At 36.2% G+C, this 7,797-nt stretch overlaps 1 non-coding gene across 1 annotated transcript; it reads left to right on the top strand.

The window, feature by feature from the left end:
* Nucleotides 1–5,015: 5,015 nt before the first annotated feature.
* TRNAA-AGC (transfer RNA alanine (anticodon AGC)) lies at nucleotides 5,016–5,088 on the top strand. Its single transcript has one exon. It is a non-coding gene; the product is annotated as a tRNA-Ala (tRNA).
* Nucleotides 5,089–7,797: the final 2,709 nt, after the last annotated feature.

Below are 7,797 nucleotides of genomic sequence, written 5' to 3'. Positions count from 1 at the left end.
TTCCCTTTTTCAAAATTGATTACATATTTGCCTACATTTTCTTCTAGATGCTATGATTTATTTTTTAAACCATGTGGAGTTTAGTTGGATGTATTGTATGTGGTAAGGATCTAACCTGATTTCTTTATCAGTTGTGAGCTTAAGTTCCCAACACGTTTTGTTTAGTAACCTGATCTTTACCCATTGATTTTGAATAATGCCCCCTATCGTAAATTAAATTGCTATTCCCATATCTTAATCTGGCCTATAAGTTCTGTTCCAGTGATATGCCTGCCATAGCCTTCACCTACATACACGTTGGTTTTAAAACTTTATACCTGTGGTAGATTGTGCTATTCTAAATCTTTATTCTATTCCCAGTGATAAGATTATATATTCACCTCTTTTGCCATGAACTTTGCAGTGCCCCCTGACTGTGATTCTAGGCTTGGCCATGTGACTTGCTTTGGCCAATGTGATTTTAGGAAATATGATACAGAGCGGGACTTGAAAAGTGTTTCCAGATTTAGGCTTGCCCTCTTTCCTCTCCTGGGACTGCCATGAGAAGAACATACCTAGGTTACCCTGCTAGACCCAGGAGGAGGATGAAAGGCATATAGAGAGGAGCTGCCTCAGCTAAGCCGCCCCAGCTAGGCTTAGCCTAGGGTATCTAACCTTTAGTCAATTGAAAGATGTTTAAGAAATCCCAATTTCTATAAAGCTGAATAGCTTGTACTGTAGATTAGCTGGTCCCTGACTTATTCACAACCATGTGAAATAAATAAATGCCAGTAATAGTATCGTGGTTGCTTAGCAATAACTGATCCATTCCACAATACACTTTAATATATGGTAGGATGTCAGCCTATTTTATTTATTTAGTAATTTGCAAAAGTTGCTTGTAGCTATTCTTGGCTGTTTATCCTGGTTTGCTTAGTAATGTAATTATCTGTGTGCATATCTTATATTTCACCTTGACCCAGTCTAATTCTAAGAGAACTTAGAAAGCAGAGATTAATTTTTTTTTTCATTTTTAGTAGTATCCATCACTATATCTGGCTGAAAGCTTCTTTGCTCATAATGATACTCAATACCTAGTCATTGTTGAATTAAGCTGAATAACTGCAAATTAAATTCTCAAAGCACATAGTGAATCTCTACATTACCATTTACTTCATTACCTATAATGAAATTTAGAATGTTTGGTGCTATATAGATGCAGCCAGTATTTAGATGGGTTTTATTTTATTCTGTAGTCTTTTCTCCATCATAGCAATGGTTATTACAATTTATATCAAATGGCATATGTTACCTTAGGTTATGATAGTATTCATAATATGCGAGCAACATAACTAGTTTTCATTTCTCTTTGTTTTTCAATTTTACTTTTGCTCACTCTCCCAACTTGCTCTGAAATCTCCCTTAATTACCTTATGTTTATTTCAAGAAACTAAGTAATATTTGGCTTTATACGAACATGTCTACAGCAGTTAGACAATACTGATTCAGCCAAATAAGTAAGAATGTTTGCAGATTTTTCATAGAGTTTCAGTGACCTTATATGTAATGCTTTGGAATAATAGCAAAGTAGATTCATTATACAGAACTTAAGAATTGAAACTCAATTTTGTCTAGTTTTTGATTCTGCTTGAGTTAAAAAAAAGGTGGGGCAGAATATCAAGACCTAGTGAATACCTCACAACATAATGTGATTAATTTTCTTGAGTGGGAATGTATTTTTAATATTTCTATCAGGATTTGTTGAAACCATCTTCCCCTTAGTATTTATTCCACTAGGGATCTTATTACTGGTACTTTATCTTTTAACTGCACCTTTCCTTCTTTCCATCTGTTTGTGGGGGTGTTTTAATTGCCTCTACACATCTCCACAGCAACTAAATACTTTCTGAAGCAGCCTGTGATGGATGGTTCTGCTATTGTGTTTAATCATTCCCATTAAATATTATACTGAAACTGAATTATGATTAAATTAAATAAAAGAATAATATATTACATTGGTTTTCATTTAGAAAACCTCATTAATTTATGTTTGCATTTAATAAAGCTAACCTCTTAAATCATTTGTCCAAAGTTGAAAAAACATATGTTTCCCAAGAAACAAAGGAGTTAGAAGAAGGTAACTATATTACTAGTGTGATGACAGCCCTTTCAGGACATTCTAGTCTTGTGTTTTAGGAGGTGTGAGGAGCATGTAAGTAACTTCCCTAATTTTCATTCGGTTGAGCTTCTCTCACGACCTTGTACAAGGCATATGACCTTGTCCAAGTCACTTAACATCTTTGAGCATCTGCTTTTTAAAGGTGTTAGTTTCCAAACTAATTACCTTACTCTGTACATGGTAAAAGGAGGTAGCTATCCTGCTTTAATGATGAATCTCCTGGGATATTTACAGTACAATCATTATAAAAGTATATATTAAGATAGAGTCAATATGCCATTCTCCTTTCTCCTGAGCCTTACAAATATAGCTGATTCTGTGTAATGCATATCAATGACCTCTCGAAATTACCTACATTTGACTGGTGTTCGCAGTGAAATTTGACTTGTAAAACATTGTCTATCATATAAATAAACCTCGATAAATGTTTGTTGTATTAAAGTCTTACTTTCATAAAAAGAATTCTCTGACCAGGCAATCAGATACTTGGTTACATATATAAGCATTGGCAAGAATATTTGCATAAATTGATGCTAAAATTATCTCCAATAAGAAAGTGTGTATCTTTTGTTTATTATTCATATAAATCTACTGAGGAAAACACACCTCTAGGTGGAAAAGATCTTATGATATGTCCACCGTGAGTTGAAAAGATTGTCTGTGAAGACAGCTGCATGCAGGCAAATCCAATGATGAAGTAGTTGAAGGAAAATCCTGTTATTAAGGCTCTTACAAATTTTAGCCGTTGACATTAATTGAAGAAAACAAACAGGATTCTCCTTTTTGTTTTCTTCTCTCCGAAATGGTTGCCATGTTGAGAGCACAAGCAACTGCAGTTTCCCCTGTTTCCCCTCAGTCTGCCCACACACCTACCCATACCCTCCACCATTGACTCATTTTCCTCTTTTTCCATTCTTGATGCAAAATAATGTACCTTACCTACTTTTAAGATTTACCACCAAAGGAGAAGATCTACTATGTAGGGCAGGTCCTGATGTTTCAATGGAAAAGAATAGGTCAGGATCAAGAGCTTGCCAAGAAGAGACATGATCCAAAAACCTAGAACCAGGGAATGAAGTAGAGTTCAAATCCAAAGGAAAAGATAACAAGTCAAATCAAGGACAAAATAAACAGTGTTCACCATGGATGTCAGAATGAGGGGATGCTTCGTTGAAGGAACACTTTCTTCATATCCCCATACTCTTAGGCTCTTGCCTCCTTTTATGAGCATCGAGGACCAGTCACCCACTTCTGAGTTGATGTCCAGGAGAAAGCAGATATGGTGCTCTACCTATAAGGGTCTCCCAGGGGATGTTGGGTTTCTGGCATCAAATGACAATCCTAGAGGCCTGGAGGCAAGTACAGAGACCAAGAGACTGTAAGAAGGATCTATTCTGACTTCACACTTCTTAGGCTTCCTACTATCTCCCTTTTCTCAGTGTACCATTTTCTAGGAAGAGTGTGTAATGTAGAAGATTTTCAATGGTGGAGAAAGTTAAAATTCTCTGTATTTGGACAGAGAGTCTGCTATGGGATATTCTGTAATGACATGGCTGATGCCAACCTTGGTGAAAAATTACTTGCAGATGGTCACAAAGACAGTGCTGTTGAGTGGTCCTCTTCAGAAGGAATGCATTTGCCATCACACACACCAGAGCAATGTTGTGCAAGTGTCCTGGGAAAGTGCTCTAAAAATAGGGAGCAGCATATTCTGAGAATGATAATTACGGAATTCACCATAATCTTCGGAAATGAGATATGGAGCACCAGGCAAAAGAAAGAACAAAGGGAAAGATGAGAAGAACACTTTTTACTTATTGTCAGGGATGAAGAGGATTCCTGTTTTAGTTTATTCATTAATATGAAAATTTGGGGTCCTTCTCTTTAGTCTGTGCATCTTCCTAAGACTCTACAAGTCACTTGGGGCAATGAGGAAGGAAAACTACCTCCTTATGTGATCTCTGAATCCAGCTGGGCCAGAATTTGGTTAATTTAAATGAATGAGAACATTCAAGAAAGATGGATCCATTTGCACAGATGGGGCCAGCAACAGAGGGATTCAGGTGGTGGGAGGAAGTCCATTTGTGTAGATGGGATAGTCAGACTGAATCAAACGATGCAGGCTTTTAATATAGGCTCTGCTTGTTACTAGCCCAGTGACCTTGGGTGATTACTTACCCACTGTGAATCTTATCTGTGTACGGTGAAGATGCTATTATGTAACTCACAAGTTTCTGTAAGAAAGAAATGAGATACATAGCATATTGTAATAAGCATTAAAATAAATGGTATTTAGCTGATCTTAGAACACAGTACCTATAGTCTATAAATGATGCCAGTGCGAGCCTTGACAGGCTTAATTAACTAAGTGATTGGGAGAGAGGAGGACTTGAAGGTGGAAGGAATGGCACAAGCAAGGAAATAACAGTGTAATAAAAAGGAGATCCGACTGAAAAAAACAGAGGCACAATCTCTGTCTCATGCAGGCAAATCCCAAGAAAAAGAAAGAGCCTCTTTTAAAATCAGCTCCAGACATTACTTTTTATGTTTACCATTCCTCCTGCCAGAAGCTTGATTAAGTTGGAAGTACATTCAGTTTTCTCAGGAAATGGTACTGGTGTTAATTAGAATGGTGTGAAATTAAGCACATTTCAAATATCAGTGGGGTCAATGGAAATTTTAGTCTCTGTAACTATGAGAGCATGTCTGAAGTTTGCAAACTTTTTCACATATCCCAAATAAGGAAACCTATTAACTACAGAACTAGCTATTAACAGGATTATGGTCAACAGTACTTTCATACGGTAGGGGGAAGAACTGAGGAACAGAACCACTTTAAGATCTACCACTCCTTCAGGGAGGGTATAGCTCAGTGGTAGAGCACATGCTTAGCATGCATGAGGCCCTGGGTTCAATCCCCAGTACCTCCATCAAATTAAAAAAAAAAAATCTATTACTGCTAACCCCAGAAGAGAAGGAGGTATTTCACTACATTGAATACAGTCTTTGCAGTGTTAGTCCAGTATTTTCCTTATATCCTAAGATGTGCGTTTAGTGTTTTAAAAAGGCCCTCTGGAATATACTGCTGTCCACGAGGGTATAGAGAGGGATTGTAAGGCTCTTGTGCTCCTAACAATAGCAGAATTACTCCTCCAGATATCTCCCTCCTGGTGCCTGCAATAATCACTAATCACTCTTTTGACTTGAAATTTTGATGGTTCCCGTTAAGTTGCTAATAGCTTTGGGAAAGATGATGTATTAAACTATGAAGTGTTGTTAAACCTTAAGTGAGAATTAATTGATCGGATCCTTTCCAACAAAATAATCTATGGAAAAGAGGTTTTCCAAGGAATAATCCTGGAAATTACCTGGTGGGAGTGAATTTGATTAGAGCGTGGTGGCGGTATGCAGAAGAAAGATACGTGGGGATACCTGGAGGTGCAAAAGTATCTGCAAGTAGGAAAAAATGCTGAAAGAAGAGGAATAAAGCAATTTTAGCAAGAGTTTACCGTATGCCCAGCATTGGGTCGAGGACACTCACATGTCGTTTTTTCCTTATCTGCTGAAGTTGGGCGTTACTTACTTCCCATTTTTGTCCGTGCATATAGATCTAGCTATTATTTTAAACATTTGTTTTCTTGACAGCTATAAGTTTTGATTCAAATCTATTCATACTTCTTGGATTTGACTTCTCAAGTATAAGGACCAGTAAAAAATAAGACAAAATTCCTGAATGAACTTCAGTAGCTTTCCTTCAGGAAAGAAATGAAACACTATTTGATGAGTTGTATCCTGATGAAAAGAAAGCATTGCACTGTAATTTTTTTTTTCTGGCTATTTTAAAAGGGTCTTTCAATCCCTTCACATCCTCCTGCCCTATGTGCAAAGGTATGAAGATAATGATGGATGTTACATTCCAACCTACGTGTATCTTTTAGTAAAAATCGAAGTTCAGTAATGAGTCCTTATAGCAGACTTACTCATCCTGCTGTTTCACCCTGTGCTTGTGTGTTTGGTAAGAGAGGAGTGTTTGGTTTTGTAAAACGGACAAATGGCAAATCTTATTGTGGGTAAAGATTTCTTTTAAGCTGAGTGCTTTAATGATCGACACTGGGCTCAGAAGTGATTTTCATTTTATTGCATTTTTCTCCAGGGCATTACACCCCAGTAAATAAAAATAAATAAGGAGAAAGATGTAGTTTTATATGCATGAGAGTAGGGCTTTAGCCTCAGAATTTCAGCCTTCTGGACTGTGTTTTCTCACCTGTGACTCTTCTGTGATTTGTGGTGCTGGTATACAGTAAGCTCCCGTATCCACAACTCTCTGGATTAATCAAAATCTGCATATATGAGCCTATCAAAAATCTATACAGCAAATACAGCAAAGTGTGCACTTACACAAAACACATTAGCTGTGTATACTCATAACCATGACATCACTCTGACTGGAAAAGATAATTCTGTGCTTATCAGCAGCAAAATGATATTTCTCTTGTTCTTTAATGAGTAAGACACTGGGGGACTAAGCATGCTGATGTCAAAAATTGTATATGTCATCAAATTCATTTCAACCAAGTATAGTCATGTAGGATTTTAATCATTTGTTTTAGATAAATCAGCTTCATGGACTTAGTTGATCATGAGGAGTTTGGAATTCATAGTTTTAATTGGAAATCATTGTTGAAATTGTACTCTTATAAACTTAAAGTCTCCGTCAGCTGAACAAATCGAACACTACTAATAGATTGGGTTTTCTTCTTTTTTGTAATCCTGTTTTTTTAGTATGTAAAAAATCTGTCATTTTTCATATATTTGCTTCTATCAGTGAATGATTCTCAGTTTCTTAAATTTCCTGTTGATTTTATTTAATTTATTAATTGATTAATTTTTTAATTGAAGTATAGTCAATTTACAATGCTGTATTAGTTTCTGGTGTACAACATAGGGATTTAGTTATACGAATATATATATATTCCTTTTCATATTCTTTTTTATATATTTTTGAAGTATAGTCAGTTTACAATGTTGCATTGATTTCTGGCATATAGCACAATACTTCAGTCATTATAGGAATGTACATATATTCATTTTCATATTCTTTTTCACTATAAGTTACTACAAGATATTGAATATAGTTCCCTGTACTATGCAGTGTGAACTTGTTGTTTATCTATTTTATGTATATTAGTTAGTATCTGCAAATCTCGAACTCCCAATTTATCCCTTCCCACACCCTTCCCTCCAGTAACTGTAAGTTTGTTCTCTATGTCTGTGAGTCTCTTTCTGTTGTCTATACAAGTTCGTTTGTCCTTTTTTTTTCTGATTCCACATATAAGTGATATCATATGGTATTTTTCTTTCGCTTTCTGGCTTACTTTCCTTCGAATGACAATCTCTAAATCCATCCATGTTGCTGCAAATGGCATTATGTTGTCGGTTTTTATGGCTGAGTAGTATTCCATTGTATAAATATACCACCTCTTCTTTATCCAGTCATCTGTTGATGGACATTTAGGTTGGTTCCATGTCTTGGCTATTGTATATAGTGCAGCTATGAACATTGAGGTGCATGTATCTTTTTGAATTAGTTTTCTCCAGATATAAGCCCAGGAGTGGGATTGCTGGATCATATGGTAAGT

Source organism: Vicugna pacos, chromosome X (assembly GCF_048564905.1).
Source record: "Vicugna pacos chromosome X, VicPac4, whole genome shotgun sequence".
In the NCBI taxonomy this organism is placed as follows: Eukaryota; Metazoa; Chordata; class Mammalia; order Artiodactyla; family Camelidae; genus Vicugna; species Vicugna pacos.
This window is presented reverse-complemented; position numbering and strand designations above follow the sequence as displayed.